The sequence below is a fragment of the Ictidomys tridecemlineatus genome, chromosome 15 (assembly GCF_052094955.1).
Source record: "Ictidomys tridecemlineatus isolate mIctTri1 chromosome 15, mIctTri1.hap1, whole genome shotgun sequence".
Lineage (NCBI taxonomy): Eukaryota > Metazoa > Chordata > Mammalia > Rodentia > Sciuridae > Ictidomys > Ictidomys tridecemlineatus.
Genome location: NC_135491.1, coordinates 27,925,440 through 27,945,799, shown reverse-complemented (window position 1 = coordinate 27,945,799; position 20,360 = coordinate 27,925,440).

The window sequence follows — 20,360 nt, the reverse complement described above, 5'->3', positions numbered from 1 at the left end:
GGAGCAAACTCTTGGAGACACAGACAGGAGGGCTAACTGGGAAGATTCTCCAGGGGGAGGCTGCCCTGGGCTACCCAGGAGGGTAAGGAGCTGGGTGGGACTGGAGCTGTTGAGACTGGAGTAGGGGAATGTGAGCCTGGAAAGGTCATTTTGGCTGGAGTTTAAAAGGTCTTAACGGAGGAGAAACTTTCCACACTAGAGATAAGTGTGGTATTACAAGTTTTTCATCCGTGAGCACCAATGGTACACTCAGCTTTTACATCATCGTCTCCGACCTTAGAACTCTGCTCTCGGGAAGGGCACAGGATCCCCACTGTACCCAGGTGGAAACCAAGGGTTACCGCAATTCTTGCTCTCAACTTCCTTCCTCCATTACCATGAACAGATTTTCCTAGAGGGCCTCTCTGTCCCCTCAAGAATACCCATTCTACCTGCAAGGTGGCTGAACATAGGAGAGCCATTTCCCCAAGAGAAATGCTACTCAGAAAAGCGTGGTGAGGGACTGGGAGGTTGGAAACCTGGGCCCCCTACCCTGGACCACCTTACCAACCACAGGACCTTGGTCACGTCACTTCCTTCCTCTGGGTCTTGTTTCCTCATCTGTAGAGTGAGGAACTAAAGATCTGCCAACTTCAAAGGCTGAGTCGTGAACGGACCCATAGGTACGAGGGAGAGAATGGAAAGAGCTTGCTGTCATGTTTAGGCATTTTTTTTTTTTGAGTGCTTATTGGACATTGTGACTTAGGCTAAGGGTGGGGCAGAGGAATGCATAAGTCCGGGGATCTCCAATGAAGGAGGAAAGCAAGAGACGTGAAAGGGGCAGATGTGTGAGCCCCTGGAAATAGCGGAGCTCACAGTTAGGGCAGCAGGGGCGGGAGAGGGCCTCACAGGTGCCTGGCACCTGGGAAGGAAGGATGGGCGTCACTGCAGGTGGACAGAACAGCAGGGCCTTCTAGGCAGGAGGGACTGTGTAAACCCAGGTGGGAACGGGCCTGTGGCTCTCAGGCAGGCACAACGTGGAGGCCCCAGGAAAGAGAGGTCTGGCTGGGAGTGCCCCAGGGGCTGCCCAGCTGGGGAGTTCTGGCCTGGGGACGTGACCAGGTTTGCCTGCTGGACCCTTGGTCTGACCAGTGACCTGTGGATCACCCAGGAGGCCCGCTGTCATCCTATGGGGTCCTCGCCTCTTCAGGGAAGCAGAGGCGACTCATCACAGCTACCCCAGGTGGGAGCTCCTGGTGGAAAACAGGGCTCCTGTGGGAATCACAGAGGGCCACAGGTGGCACAGGGTCAGGAGAACTAGGAGGCACACTCTGCCACACGTCGTTCTCCAAGCTGCAGCCTGAGTGCCCACAGCATTAAAATTCTCATCAGAGCCAAAAATTGGGTTGCACAGGTTGGGTACCCAGAGCACATTCCCCGTGGGCTGGGTGTAAGGATTCAGTAAATATTGTAACCTTTTCACCTATCAATGACCCATTCCGGCCAACAAGATTGACAGCTTCATAAGGGCTAAGAGTATCTTTTTTTTTGGGGGGGGGGTGTATTGGGGATTGAACCCAGGGGGCGCTAAGTCACATCTTCATAGTCTAACTTAATCTTTAGCCTCTGGCTTTGAAGTTACACAGAACTGGGCTCTCCCCCCAGCCTGGGATATTTTCTCTTCTTCTGTGACTTGCCAAGTCACCCAGAAGAACTGTGCAGACCCAGGCCAAAGTGTTCCTGGAGGACTCCTGAAGCTGTCCTTGTAAAGTGGCTGCCCCTCCTGCCCGACACCCGACAGAGGCAGCTCCTGGGACCAAGGTCACTGTGGTCTGTGCCTGGGTGAGGAGGTAGAGCTTGGGTAAGACTTCTCTGGGTGCCCAGTTTGTCCATCTGTAAACAGAGGTTCTGAAGGACTTCTTTTTCTGTCTGCTTAGAACACCTCGGTGCCCAGTGCGTCCTGTAAAAGGAGTCTCCTGGCCACTGGCTTCCAAGAAACTCCCGGGCCCTGTGAGCCATGGAAGTTAGAGGAACGTGCAATCCCACATTCTTAGACTCGAAGGTCATGAATCCCTCCATGGATGAGCCTCAGGGGTGGCTGGGGAGCCTCTTGAGTGGAATACAAAACGTCACGAGTACATTTGTCGGGGAGAAGGTTCATATCAATTGCCATTTTAACTCACAGAATCAGTTCACTGTCTTAATGGGTCGTTTTGGTTTTATTTTGTTTTTTTTCAGTACTGAGGATTATTGAACCCAGGAGCACTTAATCACTGAGCCACATCCCCAGCATCCCACTCACCCCTTTATTCTTTAAATTGAGAGACAGGGTCTCAGGGTCTCAGTAAGTTGCTTAAGGGCCTTGCTGAGTTGCTGAGGCTGGCTTTGAACTTGCAATCTTTCTGCCTCAGCCTCCTGAACATCTGGAATTATAGGTATGTGCCACCATGACTGGCCTAAAGGGTCATTTTTATTCTAAGATGTAATATATATGAATAAAGATGTTCACTGTGTGATTTTTTTTAAATTTTTTAGTGTTTATTTTTTAGTTCTCGGCGGATACAACATCTTTGTTGGTATGTGGTGCTGAGGATCGAACCCGGGCCGCACACATGCCAGGCGAGCGCGCTACCGCTTGAGCCACATCCCCAGCCCCACTGTGTGATTTTTAAGGGAAAAAAAAAATTCCTGATTTCCAAATAGTATGTTCAGCGTGATCCCTGAGAGGAGATGGATCCGTATTAACAATTGTCACATCTGAGTTGTAGATTATGGGTAATTTTTTAAGATTTCAGCTAAGTCAATATTTCTTCTTTTAACTAAAAAAAAAAATTCGCTTTAAAATATTTGTCTCCTTTACAGTAAACAACAATCATTCTTTATTTCTAGTTTCCTCTGGGCTTCGTTTATTTCCCTTTCAATTTCCCCAAACAATAATTTCTCATTTATGGATTGGTCTTTTTAAATATTTGAAATGGTGGCCTTGTTCTTAGATACAGTAATATTTGCTGTGTCCAATGCTTCCTTCTTTTTCATGCTAAATGTCTTATTCTGTTCAGTTATTCGGTTCTTGAGATTGTCAGGTTGATGCCAGGAAAGCCATCCTACTCATTTTTCTCACCCTGGGGTAACTTTTATCCTGAAGGGTCCTTGAGCATGTGCACTGAGACTCCAAGGCTCAGCACAGTTCAGGTGTTTCTGGAGTGAAATAAATGAACAGTCGTGAGTTGACAGTATCCTCCAGCTGGGTCTTTTGTCCAAGAAATGGAAAAAGATCAATTTACAGCGATCTCTCAATTCGGTGGCAAACCCCAGTGATGGGTGGATGGCATCATCCTGTCATTTTGTTGAATTTCAGGCAAGTTTCTAAAATCTGGCATATTCTCCATGTTTTTAAGATTCATGTTATTAAACTAATAGACGGACATGTTAATAAATAGTTTGGGGTTGCTGATGCCAACAGTCTTCCATCCCACTTATCCCCACCCTGGAAGGCATCTCTTTAGCACTAGGGATCCCAGTTCTAGCTGGTCAGTTCTGCCTTGGAGCACATCCTTTGATTCATGCTGTGGAGCTTGGGGCTCTGACACATTCACTTCCTGTCCACCTGTTCTCTCCGTGGTAGCCAGTTCTAGTGTCAGTTTTGCTTCCTCCATTCTAATTCAAATATTCAGAACGTCATTCTTTTCTCTGGACCTGACATCCTCTGTTAACACCTTACTTTGTAAGACAGAAACCTTGACCATTTTCTCCATCCTACTTTCACACTTTTTTTTTCAACTACACTTTAAAATAAAGTAAAGCAATTTCAAACAACACATCCCATAGTACAACTTTTTCTTATAGCACATGTCATAAGAGCACAGCTTGATGAATTTTTGTGCATTAAATACACCTTGTACCCAGCACCTAGATCAGGAAATAAAGCATTCTTGGAGATTAAGAAGATGGCAGAATAGAGGAGGTGGTGTTCCTGGCTGCCCTGTGGAGTGGAACCAAGAAAACTGACAGGTAGCTTTTCAGCAAGGTGGGTGAACAATAATAACAACAACAACAACAACAAAAACCAAGGGGACTTTACTGGTATTTAAAACTGGACACTCAAAGCAGATCGGCGACTCAGTAGGTTGTATGTATTATAAAGGAAGAAATCACTGGCGGTACAGTCACTGCCACAGCTGGGCCAGAAGCTCCAGCCAGAGTGGTCCCTCCGTGAACATGGTGGATGGATAATGGAATTAAAGAAACCCACACTTTAGGAGACCTGAGGCATGTCTGAGTATGGAGCAGTTAGAGACCAAGGGCATTTCCCACCAAACCTGAAGGAGACGTGCTGCCTGACATCGGTGTGTGGGAAAGAAGCCGCCGTCTCTCCATGCAGAGGACAAAGGAAGGAGCCACTTTGCAGCTGCGGCTGCAAACCCAAGTTTGGCCTGAAACGCAGGCCCAGGAACACACCCTGCACCACACAGAGTGTGCTTAAGTGACCAGGAGAGAGGTTTCCACAGGGGACAACTGGTCATGGAAAGCCTCCTGGGTCTACTCCTCCCTCTCCCATCTGGCTGCCTGTAGGACCCGCTGGGAGAGATGCATCTGGTCCAGAACTTGAAAGGGTGGGAGCTGGAGAAACTGGAGACTGAACCTGAGGCCAGGAAAGGTGGGGTTTGCAGGTAACACAGGGGACTAAGAATGGGGTCCCCCTCCACATGAGTGGAACCCAGGGGAGATCCCTGGGGTACCAGTCTTCCAGCATGGACCAGCAAGTATTGGACACTGGAGGTGCACTGACTTAAAATCTCCAGACTAATTAGAATTCAACAAAGAGCCTGGAGCCTGCCTAAACCTAAACCCTGCCTCCAGGAACCCCGCCTGTAGGATTCCCCATCAGTCCAGTAATCCAGAGGGTGGAGCTTCACACTCCAGATGACCCCACTAAAGCTGCTGAGAAGAGAAGCTGAGAATATTTTGAACTCCAATGGAAAGAATCAAGATTTTTTTTTCTTTTTTCAATTCTTTTTCAGATTCTCTTTTCACTGATTAATTATGACCTTAAAGGTACATGGACATTTATACAATTTTTTAATTTTTTACCTTCTCATCTCTAGCATTTTTGAAGGCAGTTATTTTACATGGATTAGCTTTTTGTGAGCTAGGATGTTTGATTTGTATATTTTAGTTTTGTTTTGTACTCTTTTTTTATTTTTTAAATGGTTGTATGTATTTGTTTCTCCTGTTTTCGTTGATTTTCTTTTCTTCTGCTAACAGCCAATCTCTGTTGTTCTCTCCTTGAATCTTCCTTTAACTCTTTCCTTCTGTCTTCTCTCCTCTTCTCTCATGTATCATCATATCCTATATCACTTCTGTTCTCTCCCTGTCCACCATTTGAAAATGTAAACCTTTTGGCAAACTTGCTGTTTTTATTATAGGCAATAACTGATCATTTCTGTTTATAATTAACATTGTAGACACCATACTAGAAACTACTTAGTTTAATATTATAAATTTACAGTAATTATTTGTCTCCCCCTAAACACTGAGATACTGAAAACTTTCAGGAACACTATTAAGTCCACAGGGTAGAAACTTTACTGCCTCAGATCCATACTGTTAGATGGGTAGACAAACAAACAACATGAAAAAGCAAGAGAACAAATCACTCCTAAGCAAACCAAGATACTCCAATAATGGAAATCCATAGAATGTTCATAGTTACACTGATCTGTGAAGTAAAAGATGATGTAAAAGAGCAAATACAGGTAGCATTTCACTTCAATAAAGAGGTAGAGATTCTGAAAAAAAATGTAGAAATCCTTGAAATGAAGGAAACAAGAAATCAAATTTAAAAATTCAATAGAAAGCATCACCAACAGACTAGACCATTCAGAAGACACAGAACCTCAGGCAATAAAGACAAAATATGTAATATGGAAAATAAAGAGGACCATGGAGAGAAGATGTTAAGAAACCATGAACAGAACTTCTAAGAATTATAGGATAACATGAAAAGATTTATCAGGATAGATGACGGCATGTAGATAAAAAAAAATGCACAATCTTTTCAATGAAATAATAGAAAAATTTCCAGATCTAAAGAATGAAATGGAAAAATCAAATAAAAGAAGCTTACAGGATCCCCAAACGTGCAAAATTACAACAGACCCACATCAAGGCACATTATAATGAAAATTCCCAGCACACAGAATAAGGATAGAATTTTAAAGGCTGAGAGAGAAAAATATCAGATTACATATAGCGGAAACCAATATGGATCTTTTCTCAACCCAAACCCTCAAAGCCAGGAGGTCCTGGAATAACATATACCAAGCTCAGAAAGAAAATAGGTGCCAACCAAGAATCTTATACCCAGCAAAATTAAGCTTCAGATTTGAAAATGAAATAAAAACCTTCCATGATAAACAACAGTTAAAAGAATTTACAACCAGAAAGCCTGCACTTCAGAATATTCTCAACAAAATAGTCCATGAAGATGAAATGAAAAAAAAAAAAAACAGTGAAGGGAGGAACTAAACTAAATGAACAGTCAATCAAAGGAGAAACTAATTCAAAGTAAAAACTAGAATTAAAATGACTGAGAACACAAATCATATTTCAATAATAACCTTGAAAATTAATGACCTAAACTCATCAATCAAAAGACATAGACTGGCAGATTGGATTAAAAATCAGAAACCAACAATTTGTTGTCTCCAAGAGACTCACCTCATAGGCAAAGACATCCACAGACTGCAGGTAAAAAGATAGGAAAAAAACATATCACTCACATGGATCGTGCAAACAAGCAGGTGTTTCTACCCTCATATCAGATAAAATAGACTTTAAGCCAAAGTTAATCAGAAGGGACACAGAAGGACATTTCTTACTACTTAAGGGAATTATACATCAACAAGACATAACAATCATAAATATTTATGCCCCAAACAATGGAGCATCTGCCATACATCAAGCAAACCCTTCTCAACTTCAAGAATCAGATAGACCACAACACAATAATAATGCTGGATGACTTTATCCCACCTCTCTCTCACTACTGGATAGATCTTCCAAACAAAAATCAAAGAAACTATAGAACTAAATAATATAATCAATAATTAAGACTTAACAGAGATATATAGAATATTCCATCCATGAACGACTGGATATACTTTTCTCAGCAGCACAAGGATCCTTCTTTAATACAGACTGTGTTACGTGTGCTATCACATAATGTTAGCATGCAATTGTAATATTAACTGAATATATTTTAGCATCTGTAGGGTTATTTTGAAGCTCCCTTTCCATTGATATTAACTTTTGTGTTATTGCTTTTTTTCTAGATTGGAATTGTTTGATTTTTATCAAATTTTAGCTGTATTATTTCTTCTCTATTTCATATATTTCTACTCCTAATTTTTCCTTCCTATGACTTAATATTTGAAAATCTTTTGAAAATAATTTGTTATTCTAGCTTATTTCTGAGGCAGGTACTTTGAATTATAAACGTTCATCTGAGTACTGTTTAATCCCAGAGATCCTGATATTTTAGGCATTTATTATCACTGAGTTCAAAGCACTTTTTATTTATTTTTCTTGTGCTTTCTTCCTTGACCTCAGAGATAAGTGTGCCATTTAATTTTGAAATATTTGACATGGGGCTGGGGTTCTATTTATCTTAAGGTAATTGATTACTAATGTAATAGCAATCCTGCTGGAAACACAGCAATGGAAATGCTTTTTATATTGGTTGTCTTGTTACATGTCAAAACTGATCAAATTTCATAATTCAAATATGTGCATTTTATTGTACTTCAACTTTACCTCAATAGAGCTATGGAATTTTTTTAAAAATTTAAATAAAGAAATAAAACATTCTTAACTTCCTGAAAGCACCCCTTGTTGCTCTAGGAGAGTCTCAATGGGGCTTTAAACAAAACCAGTTTTATTTGTATTTATTTCTTAACTTTTGTACCAGGGATTTATCCCAGGAGTCGCTTAATCACTGAGCCACATCCCCGGCCCTTTTTGTGTTGTATTTAGAGAAAGGGTCTCACTTAGTTGCTTAGGGCTTCTCTAAATTGCTGAGGTTGGCTTTGAACTCACGATGCTTCTGCCTCAGCCTCCTGAGCTGCTGGGATTACAGGCGTATGCTACTGCACCCAGCACAAAACGGGGTGGTTTAATACATGACTTCCACAGCACCTCACATCCATCAGCCTCTAGACCTGCCTTGCAGGGTGCCACCTTTGTACTATGGCTTCATGTGACCTTTACCCTGCACATGCTCTCCTGGTGTCTCTTCTTCCGCTCCTAAGGACGCTAGTCCTCCTGGCCAGGGCCCCACGTTAGTCTCCTCATTTAACTTTATTGCCTCCTTAAAAGCCCTATCTTAAATACAGTCACACTGCGGGTTAGAACTTCAAACATACGAATGTGGGCACAGCATAATTCTATTCAGGACAGCCGGACACACAGACTGGTAGTCTTTGCTTCAGGGTGAGCAGGAGGAAAACCAGCTCCCAAGCAAATGTTGAATAAGCAAGTTTTTTTTCTCTGAAACACTGTGTCACTTCGGAATGTTTTCAGTCATGCCTTTAAAAACACTCAATTAGCAGAGGTTTGTTTTATTTTTCCACATAAGGAATTTGGAGGCAGGAGACAGATCAGCCTTGTGCAACAGTTTAGGGAGCTCTTGGAGAAATGAGGCCCTTTCCTCTTTGCGGTCTTAGCATTTCTACTTTTCGTCCTTTTGACTGCAAGATGAATCCACAGCTCCAGGCATCACGTCTGCATTCAGGGCAGGACCAGGGAAGGGCTGGCACCAGCCAGGCCTGTCCTAGAGGGTAGGGAAGTCAGGCTTTGCCAGACGCTCACTAGCAGGGTTGTCTTAGACCAGAACTGGGTGACAAGCCACAGGCAAGGGACCTGGGAGACAGAGTATCCGGCAATAGAAACAGAATCAGTCATGTACCAGTGCTTAGGAGGGGCACATGTGAGCCCCCAAATAAAACTGGAGTCCTGGACCAGGTGTGGTGGCACATACCTATACCTCAGTGGCTTGGGAGGCTCAGGCAGGGGGATCACAAGTTTGAGGCCAGCCTCAGAAACTCAGTGAGGCCCTAAGCAACTTAGTGAGACCCGGTCTCAAAATTAAAAATAAAAAGGGATGTGACCCAGTGGTTAAGTGCCCCTGGGTTCAATTCCTGGTTCATAAATAAATAAATAAATAATAAAATTGGATTTTTTTTTAGGAAGGAACAGGGAGAAGAGAATAGTTTGAGGTGTTCCACAGACAGCCAAGTCTATATGAGGGACACACAGAATCCTCCTGCAAAATCCATACACCTGCCTAAGCAGAGTCAAAAGATTCCCCTTTCTGCTCCCAGAGCCCCTGCAGAGGCCTTGATGTTGGCCTGGATTACCCGGCTAAGAAGTTGCTTGGTCTACAGTCCTTTGTTTCTTGTTTGAGGCATAGCCCCAAAGGGCAAGGAACGTGAAGGGGCCAACCTTCTCACCCTGCCTCTAGATCCCTTTTTCTCACAACACTTTGAGGAGGAAAGAACACTTTTTCATGTTCTCTGAGTGGATGAGATCACCACATTTCCACCAACCCATCCCCTCCCCTTGGACTCCCATTCCATAGTTTTTCTGGTTGCAGACAGAGTCTCTGGAGTGAGAGAAACCAGCTCACCAGTAGGAGAACCTAGCTAGTATTTCAAAATATCATAATGATACAAAATTAATGCATGCCGCAGTCCGGCTGCAGCAAAATAACAAGGGGGTGACGAGCAACTTGTGTACATTGATACAGCAGGAGTGGGAGCCATTTATTGTAGGACAGGAGGGGTACATATACATTCCACACAGCTTATCTTAATTAACATAAACTAGATACAGCAGTCCACCAATAAGGAATCTCCACACTTAATGGCTCGCTGGCGCCACCTCATAAACCACTCCCCCTGGCAAAATGCCAGGCGCCATCCTGACTTGTTTACAGACTCTAACAAATGCAGATATACTTGAGAAGAAGAAATCTTTACTATGCATATAGAGATCTCACATGGACTCAACAGTGAGCAGAAATGACAGGATAGAATTAATCCCCCCCCACAATCCCTTATAATAACTAACACGACATTTCTAAGCTTCAAATATGGATTCTCAGGACAGAAACAGGTAGCCCAGCTTGGGTCCTGATGAGGGGAGAGGGGATCATGAGGATCAAGCGTGGCTTCCAGGAGGACACCCAGGTGGGAAAGGACCCTGGGGAGCAGGTGTTTTTAGAAGGAGCGATGGCTTCTGGGTTAGGCAGACACCTTTCAAATTGTCCACTCCGACAGAGACCCAAATAACTGATGAAATAGGAAATACCTTGTTAAGTTTGAGAACTGTCTAACCAAAACATTTTAGCCAATATTCAGTGAAAATACGAAGCTTTTCAAATATTTTCACGTAGTGTGGCAGTATTCAGTTGATCTGCCACTTCCATCTACCACCTTTTGGTGGGACATTGGTATATCCCACCTCTCTTGCACAAGAGTTATGAGGTGGCAATGGATCTTACAGATATAATAAAAGCACAAGCAAGAAAAGAAATAGATAATTGTGCTTCATCAGAATGAAAAAAATTTTGTGCGTCGAAGGACATTTTCAGGGAAATGAGCTGCAGCTCAGGGATAGAGTGCTTGCTTAGAGTGTATAAGGCCCTGGGCTTGATCGACAGCACACAAAAGATAAAAGGAGGAGAAGGAGGAAGAGGAGGAGGAGGAGGAGGAGGAGGAGGAGGAGGAGGAGGAAGGTGGGAAGGAAGGAAGGAAGGAAGGAAGGAAGGAAAGAAGGAAGGAAGACTGAAGAGACAATTACAAAATGAGAAAAATATTTGGAAATCATATCTCCAGTACGTGTTTGATACCCAGAATATGTAAAGAATTCCCACAACTCAACAAAAAGACAAACCAATTTCAAAATGGGCAAAGGACTTGAATATACATTTATCCAAAGATATAGATATGGCCAATGAGCACAATGACCCCCCAAAATCTTAGCCATTAGGAAAATGCAAATCAAAATTACAATGACATACCACTTCATATCTTCTAGATGGCCATAATTGGTGGTGGGGGTAGAGAGATTTTTGTAATTTAAAAAAATGTATTGATGAGGATATAGTGAAATTTAAACCCTTGTGCATTGCTGATGGGAATGTAAAATGGTACAGTCACTTTGGAAAAGTTTGTTTTCCTCAAAAAAGTTACAGAAATTCACTTCTAGATGAGTACTCAAAAGAAAAGGAAAAAAGAGGGGCTCAAATTCTCGAATGCTCATGTCACTGAGCATAATTCACAATAGCCAAAAAGTGCAAATAGTGTCAACAGCGGATAAACAAAATACAGTATAGGCAGACAATGGAATATTATTCAACTGTAAAAAGGAACGAAGTTCTGATTCACACTATAACTCGGATGAGCCTTGAAAACATGTCAAGCAAATTAAGCCAGACACTGAAGAACAAATATTATATGCTTCCACTTATGTGAAATATCTAGAAGAGACAAATTCACAGAGACAGAGGGTAGAGTAGAGGTTGGCAGGGTAGGAGGAGGGGAAAATGGAGGGTTGTTTGTTTTTGTTATTGGGGGGGGTGGCCAGAATTTCTATTCATGGTACTGGAAAAGTTTTGGAAGTAGATAGCGTTGATGATTGTGCAACATTATGAAAATAACCAATGCCACCAAATCATACACTTAAAAGTTGATATAAAATGGCGTATCTTAGGGTTGTGTATGTTTTACCAAAAGTTTTTGAGAGTCATGAGGAGGTCGGATGAGAATTCTCTGCGCTAAGGTGCATGTTTCCCCCAGCACGGGAGGCAGGTCTGCTGACATTGCCTTATCATTACTTCTGTTCACTTTCTCTATGAGAAACAAACAAGCATCTAAGCAGAAGGGGAAAGGATGCAAAATATTGTGGCTGGGGATGCATTGAGCCCAGTGGTCGAGTACCTGCCTAGCATGTGTGAGGCACTGGGCTCAATAATCAGCACTGCAAAGCAAACAAACAAAAGAAGTGAGGGATTAGGGAAATATCATACTGTAATTATCACGAAATGTATTTAAAGTGTAAGAGGAGATGATGTGTGGCAACGTTCCCCTTTAAGACATGTTACTGCTATTGGATGTTTATCTCTGGTTAAAAATAGGCTGCATGCACTGTGTGTTAAGCAGGGTCTTTCTCTGTGTGTGTATCCATATCTAAGGATGTGCAGGGTATTGGGGGGTGGTTGAGTTCCCTGGATTGAAAGGAATTCACTGCGTTACCACTACAGTCAATAGACTCAGATCTATTTCTGTTGAATGGCTCAACTAATACCATCACTGGGATCTTACTACATGATTATGCTTGATCCAGCAATTCCAGTCCAGTTCATAGAACTTTTCTTCATAATACCCCAAAGTGGAAATGACCAGATAGCCATCAACTAATGGAATGGATAAATAAATATGGTATAGCTGTACAAGGAAATGCAATCCATCCACAAGAAGAAACAAAGTCTGGATACACGCTACAACACTCCAGAACTTCAGAAACATTATGTGAGTTGAAAGAAGCCAGGCACAATAACCCACTGATTGTATGACTCCACTTATGTGAAATGTCCAGAATAGGCAAATTTATACAGGCAGAAAGTAGGTTAGTGGTTGGCTGGGACTGAGGGAAAGAAGGAAATGAAGAGTGACTTCTAATGTTTATAGAGTTTCTTTTGGGTCCATCTTGCAATTCTATGAATGTGCTCAAAAAACCCTGGATTGTATGCTTTGAGCGGATTGCCTGGCACGTGAATTATATCTCAAGAAAGCTGTTGCCACACACACACACAAAAGTAAACTGAAGAGGTCTCTGTAACCCCCTAGAGGTGTGAAGACTGATAGAAAGTGAGGCCCGAGGGTTTTTGTGAATCTCTTCTGCTGCACCGTATAATCCCTATGGCTTTTAACAGTGCTCTAGTTTTTAAAGAAGTGGTTATTTGGAATAGCATTCCTAAGATGAAAACACATGCATTGAATTAGATGAAACAAAACACAAAACTCCAAATTACAAAAACCTGCCTGTATTTTACAACCCATGATGAGTGGTTTCGATTGCCTTTGACAGATAATTTATTTAGGGCGATGCAGAGAGAAAATTACCCTTCTTGAGTTACATTCATGTAATCTTTTAAAACAGCTTTTATTGAGATGCAATTCACGTAGCATACATTTCACCCATTTAGAGTATACAATTCAATAGTTGTTAGCCTATTCACAGTTGGGCAACCTTCACCACAACCCGTTTTAGAACGTTTTTATTCACTCCTACCAAAAAAGCCCGGTCCCTTTAGCTCTCACCTCCCATTCCCCCCTCCCAAACCCCCAGGCCAGGGCAACCACTAATCTTTCTGTTTGTTACAGATTTGCCTACTCTAGACATTTCACATAAATGGAATCATATCACATGTGGTCTTTTATGACTAAGTTTCTTTCCTTAGCATAATGTTTTCAAGGTTTGCCCCCATTTCAGGACCTATCGGTACTTTATTCCTGTTGGTAGATATCCCCTTGTATGGTTAGGCCACATTTCATTGTGCATGACTCCGTTGGCAGTTTTCAGTTCTTGGCTATGATGAGCAATTGCTTCTACGAACATTTGTGTTTATGCAGGAGTTATGTTCTCAATTTCCTCGGTAGACACTTACGGAATCAGATTGCTGGATCCTGCACGAAGCTCCCTTTTGGGGCGGGGGGAACTGCCAGAATGTTTTCCAAAGTGGCCGCCCCAGCAGTGCCCAAAGGTTCCCGTTGCTCCACGACCTCGCCAGCACTTGTTATTATCTGTCTTTTATCATAGCCACCCCAGAGGGCAGGACGTGGTATCTCAGGGCAGTTTTGACTGACATTTCCCTGATGGTTAATTATGTGAAGCATCCTGCGTGCAGATTCCTTTTAAATTCTCTCTCCTCTCTGTGTCCCCTACCCCTGCGGATTAGGCTCTCATCCTGCATGTCTCCTAACTGGTCTTTCCATCTTCCATCCTGCTCCCTAAAATGTAGTCTCAGGTCGCATCACTTTCTGCCTAATACCTTGAATGGCCCCCTACTGCCCCTGGGGTAAAGCCTGCATTTCTGAGTAAGGCAGGCAAGACCCTTTCTCCAACCTACGCCCTTGCCCATGACCTTCCCTCCCCTTGTCATCCTCTCCCAGAAATGTCTACTGGCAGCACCCATTATTGAAAGCACAGCTTAAATAGAATCCTCAGAGGGAACCTTGCCTAATAATCCCACCAGACAGAGCCCTCAAACTGCACAATTCCAAGGTAATTTACAATCAAGGTCAATATGAAGTACAGCCCCAAGGCAAAATCCAGCCCACCATCTGCTTGCTACATTGCAAGCACTAAGAATGATTATTATGTTTTTGAATGAAAATAATGTCCAAATACACTATTTAATGACACAAAGTCAGCATCCGTAAGGAAATAAAGTTTGATTGAAAGGCAGCCATGCTCATTTGTTTGCATATTATCGATGGCTGCTTTCGTGCAGAGTTGGGTAACTGCAAGAGACGGAATGGCCCACAAGGCATAAAATATTTACCCTCTAGTTTCTTACGGAAAAAGTTTGCCAAGCCCTGTTTTATATGAATGGCACCTGGAGTGGTGCAGGGTACAACTCACCAGGGTACAATTCCCCAGCAGTCCTGCCTCCGGGGTACCCTGCAGCTGTCTTCAGACCTCGACCATGGTACTTGTCTTCTTTCCCAGAGACCCTGAGCTCCAAAACCTGGGTCTTGCTCATCTTCCAGGATATAGCCTAGGGTCTGGCACAGAGAAGAACCTCAATAAATATCTTTATCACTGCATTGAATTAAATATTTCCTGGATGCTGAAAATGAGCTCATAAAATGCTGTAACTATTTCAGGATTAATATAACTCCAAAGTAAAAATGATGGTTCTACTGCTGGCGAACTTCTAGATCTGTTGCTTGCAACTTTACAAAGCATGCCACATCCCAGTGTGATTTTCTTGTGCTCATTGGCACATTTTGTGGAGTCAAATTAAAACCACCGGGGTTGGGGGGTTGATGTTGAAGATGTCTTGACACCCCCTAAAGAGACCGGCCACAGCCGAGGCTGCACAGAGTTGGAATGGAGAGCCCAGGAGAGCCCAGCATCTGGACAGGGATCCATCTGATGGCATTGCCTGATCTTGGTTAGGAGATGGATTTAGAATTAGAATTCTTACAAGAGTGTGGTGATGCACATCTGTCATCCCAGCAGCTCAGGGGGCTGAGGCAGGAGGACTGCAAGTTCAAAGCCACCCTTAGCAATTTATCGAGGATCTCAGCAACTTAGTGAGACCCTGTCTCAAAATTTAAAAAAAAATATATATGAAGAGCTGGGGATGTGGCCCAATGGTTAAGCATCCCTGGGTTCAATCCTCAGTACAAAATAAAAGAAAACAAAAAAAAAATTCACCAATCAACAAGGGTTTCCACAGACCTTTTGTGACTCTTGGTGTTTCTTTAGTTTCCCTAAAATTGATTTATTACCCTGCAGGAGAAACAGCCCAACCTCAACATGAATTAGAAAGTCCTTCAAGGTCCTATCTACCTACCTCTCTCCCTTCAGTTTTATCTTCCTTCAATTCCCCTTCACCTTTGCCAACCCCAGGCCTCCATGCCAAACAAATTAAATTAAAAAAAAAAAAACAACCAAGATTTTTTTGCTGTTTACACCCTGTACTAGGCAATTTGAAGTAAATTCTTTTTAAATCATTTAATTACCTCATTCAAAGTTTTATCAAGAAGGTATAATTGTAAGTTTCATTTTATAGATGAGGAAGCTGAGCCCAGAGAGGATAAGTAATTTGCCTGAGGTCACACAGCCAGTGAAGTGGGAGTTAGAATTTGAACAAAGGCAGTCTTTTAGTCTGACTTTCAGTTTTTTTGTGTTCCATCCTCTGTCTGTCTTGCAGCAATTGCATTTTAGTTCCTTCTTCCTAATACACTCTCCACTCATATCACTACCTCTGGGAAGCCTCCACAGTTTCCCTAGTCTGTTTGCTGCTCAGCTGTTACTCCACAGCAGAGAGAGCTCTGCTTCCCCTCCGTAGTACTTATCACACTTGATTGACAGAGCTGCTTTACTGTCCCAGCTCCCTCACCAGACTGCAGGCTCTGTAAAACCTGGGAACATGCATGGCAGGCTCGTGTGAATTATATCCTCTTGTGCTAACACTCGACTTGACCCAGACAAGGTTCTGAATGCTTGTTTGTGGGGTGCATGGATTTGGCAGTGAACTCCTCTGCAAAATCTGGGTGAAAGAAGTCAAATCAGATTTCCATGCTATTGTCAAACCTATGTGCTTGGGAGGAAGGGAAGGAGAGAGACCAAGCAGGAGCCCTTAAATTGGTTTTTGTTTTTGTTCTTGGTACCAGGGACTGAATCAGGAGCTCTTAACCACTGAGCAGCATCCCCAGCCTTTGTTAAATTTATGTTATTTTGAGACAGGTTCTCAATAAGTTGTTGAGGGGCCTCGCTAAATTGATGAGGCTGGCTTTGAACTTGCTATCCTCCTGCCTTAGCCTCCCAAGTCGTTGGAATTACAGGTGCGCACCACTGTGCCCGGTGGGGGAGCCCCTATATTGTAAATGATACATAGTGTTCTTTCATCTGCTCCCATAAATCACCCCCCAGAACTCATGGTATGTTTTTAGCACACATCTAAATCAGTGGTCATCAGCTACAACAACCCACCAGCTCCAAGAAGTTTCCCATCCAATCCTTCAGCCAACCCTGCTGGGATCAGAGCCACTGAGAAGCCAGGGACTCCAGGATGTCGATGCCACTGTGCAGTGGATGATGCTTGCTGTAAACCATCCACCGACCCAGGACAACCTGAATGATGTGACACTATTAGTGCCAGGAGGAAGGGGGTGAGATAGATCCATAGAGCTTGTGCTTCTAGAAAGAAGCAGGTCAATATCAACCAAATTGTCTAGTTATAATATCATGTGCTTATGCAAAGAATCCAATTAATATGTATAATTTAATGCACCAACAAAAAAAAATATGAAAAAATGAAGCAGGACATTGGCTAACAGTGGTTGTCCTGGAGGACTGACTACAGGAAACGCCTGGAAAGGAGAAGTCCATTTTTCCAGCAGACCCTTTGAAAATGCTGGAATTTTATTTTATTTTATGGGCATGCATTGTCTATTTAAACACAATTGAAATGTTGGTTTTTAAAACTGAAAGTAGGGAGTCAGGACAGTTGCAGGCTTCCTAACCAGCTTAGGGGTTCCTGCCCTCAGAGCCTCTGAGGAGGTGGCCTGGGCTGATGGCCAGGCACATTTCAGCATGGGTTGGCTGAAGGGCTGGCAAGTCCTTGATGGCCCTGGGCACATTTCAGCAGGCTGGCTAATTAGCCAGGCACAGTTCACTGCCTCCTTCTCCTGACACTGCAGTTCCTACACCTTCTTGGGATTTCAGCTCATCTCAACTTTCCCCCAGTGACTCACGGAGGGGTGTTTCCCAGGGCAGGGCTGTTTGCATTATTAGGAAAGGTGGCACCACTGTAGGATCCTGAATCTGGCCAATTACACCACCTGGTTAAGAACCCCCGTCAGTGTGGAGGGTTGGGAGCACTCTCGCTTTCTATTTGCTGCGGGGTTTTTTTTTGTTGTTGTTGTGTGTGTGTGCGTGGGGGGTTATTATTATCACAAGTCTGTATTCTAATGTTCACAATGTATATTTATTATTTTTGCAAACAAAGAACTTTAAAGGTAGAAACAGCACCTGAAAACCCCCCAGGTGGAGCCAGTTATTCTACTTTTGTAAAAGTCTTGCAGAAGAGGCCCCTGCCCTTAAGATACCCAGGGCTTCAAAGGAGGCAGCACCCATCCAGAGGGCTCCCCAGAGACTGAAAAGCACAGTCAGAGCTGGGCATGATGGTGCACACCTGCAATTCCAGGTGCTTTGTAGGCTGAGGCAGGAGGATTGCAAGTTTGAGGCCAGCCTTGGCTATTTAGTGAGATCCTGTCTCAAGAAAAGAAAAAAAAAAAAAACCTAGCTCAGGGCCTGGGATTGCAGCTCAGTGGTAGAGCACTTGTCTAGCCTGTGTGAGGCCCTGGGTTCATTCCTCAGTACCACATATAAATAAATAAAAAAGATATTGTGTCCATCTACAACTAAAAATATATTTTTTTTAAAAAAAAGCAGCTGGGTTAAAGCCTGTGCCACAGGCAAGAAGGAACTTTAGGCTTGGGAGTACACTGGTCTGCAGGGAGCTCAAGTGTCCTGGAATTGTTTTCTTCTTTGCTTTCGGCATATTTAAGTGTCATATGATCTTCTATCAAACATTCCAAACTTGACTTTTGATTTTTTTCCTACTCCACTCTGAGCATACACACCCTCACTCCCTCTGCCTGCCTGGATTTTACTCTTAGTTTGGATTTCTATGACAAAGTACCAGACAGCAGGTGGCTTCTAAACCGTGGAAATTTATTTCTCCCACGTCTAGGAGCTAGGAGTTGGAGACCAGGATGCCAGTCCTGGTGAGGACTGGGTTGCAGACGGCGACTTCTCCTTGTGTGAGAGATCTCTCGGGGTCTCTTTCACTAGGGCACCGCTTTTGCTCTTGAGGGCTCTCCTTTCATCACCTAATGACTCCCCAAAAGTTCCCCTGCTAATGTCATCACACAGGGGACGAGGGCTTTAACCTGGGGTAGGGGCATAGGCGGTCTGTGGCACCATCTTAATAAATGGCTCAAGAAGACACTAAGGTGCTTTGATTCTCCCTCATCTCTTACCGCCCCTTCCCAACCCACAGCTAATCCCATGCACTTCATTTCTGAGTGTTGCTTCCAGTTCACCCCCATCTCCACACCTAAGTTCCAGCTGAGACCAGACCTTCTCTTGCCTGGGTCACTGTGACAGCCCCTCACTGCTGACCCCAAACCCTACTCTTCCGGCTCTCTGACCCCTCTTGGACTTAGCAGCCAGGATGCTCTTGCCCAGACACACCTAGTTACTTGTTGCTTGAACTCTGTTCTCAGATGTTGCTCCCCAACATCTGTAAGATAAAATAGAAGCTCTGTAATGTGACCTACGGGATGGTACCCAGCACCGTTCCCAAACTTGTCTCTTGCTCTTTCCCACTACACAGCCCTCCCACACAGCCTCCATGAGGTTTTACTCATTTATTTATTTTGGTACTGGAGATTGAACCCAGGGGTGCTTAACCACTGAGCAACCACCCCAACCCTACCCCATCCCTCTTTTTTTTTTTTTTTTTGGTACCAATTTTGTATTTTATTAGAGACAGGGTCTCACTGAGTTGCTTAGCACCTCTCACTGTTGCTGAAGCTGGCTTTAAAAGTTGTAATCCTCCTGTCTCAGCCTCCCTAATCGCTGGGATGACAGGCGTGCATCACCACATCCAGCCTCCCCAGCCCTTTTTATTTATTTATTTATTTTTGAGACAGGGTCTTGCTAAGTTTCTTAGGGCCTCACTAAATTGCCAAAGCGGATCTCAAACTTGTAATCCTCCTGCCTCAGCCTCCCCGGTCACTAGGATTACAGGTGTGCACAACCACACTGTCACTACTTCTGAAACCGCACTTTCATGCTTCTGAAACATCTTTGCTCATGCTTGGTACCCTGGGATCCGATTTCTTCACTAGAATCAGTTCCTTTTCTGGTTCCTCGCCTCCTCCTCAAATAGTATCCACCTGACCCTGTCTACAGCTTCTAGTAGAGAAAATTCAGATTTCACTTCCTCATCCAACTCTCCCTTATTGATCGATCACTATCACTAAACTTGACAAATCACCCAGTAGAATTTTTTTTTTTTAAAAAAAAGCTCAACAAATCTTGGAGGGTGATTTGATGATGTTTAAGGGGACCCAGGAAACAGTGCCAGCGGGGTGCCTTAGTGAAGCACAGAAGCAAGCCTTAGGAAGGCTGCCCCAGGCTGGCCACTTCCTGAGGACCTGGCCAAGGTCACCACTGTGAGGTGCTACGTTGGGTGACAGCTCCTGAGTCATGGCTCATTCTTGTACAGGGCCCTCATGTTCAGAAGCAATGTGTGGCTAGTAATAACTAGCTCTCAGGATATCACCTCCACGGCTCCACTTTCTCTGGCCACTGAGTTTTGCTAGTTGTGAACATACATACACCCGGGCATGGTGGCACATGCCTATAATCCCAGCAACTAGAAGGCTGAGGCAGGAGGATTGCGAGTTCCAGACCAGCCTCAGCAACTGAATGAGGCCCTCAGCAGCTTAGTGAGAGCCTGCCTCAAAAAAAAAAAAAAAAAAAATCTTAAAAAGGGCTGAGGATGTGGCTCA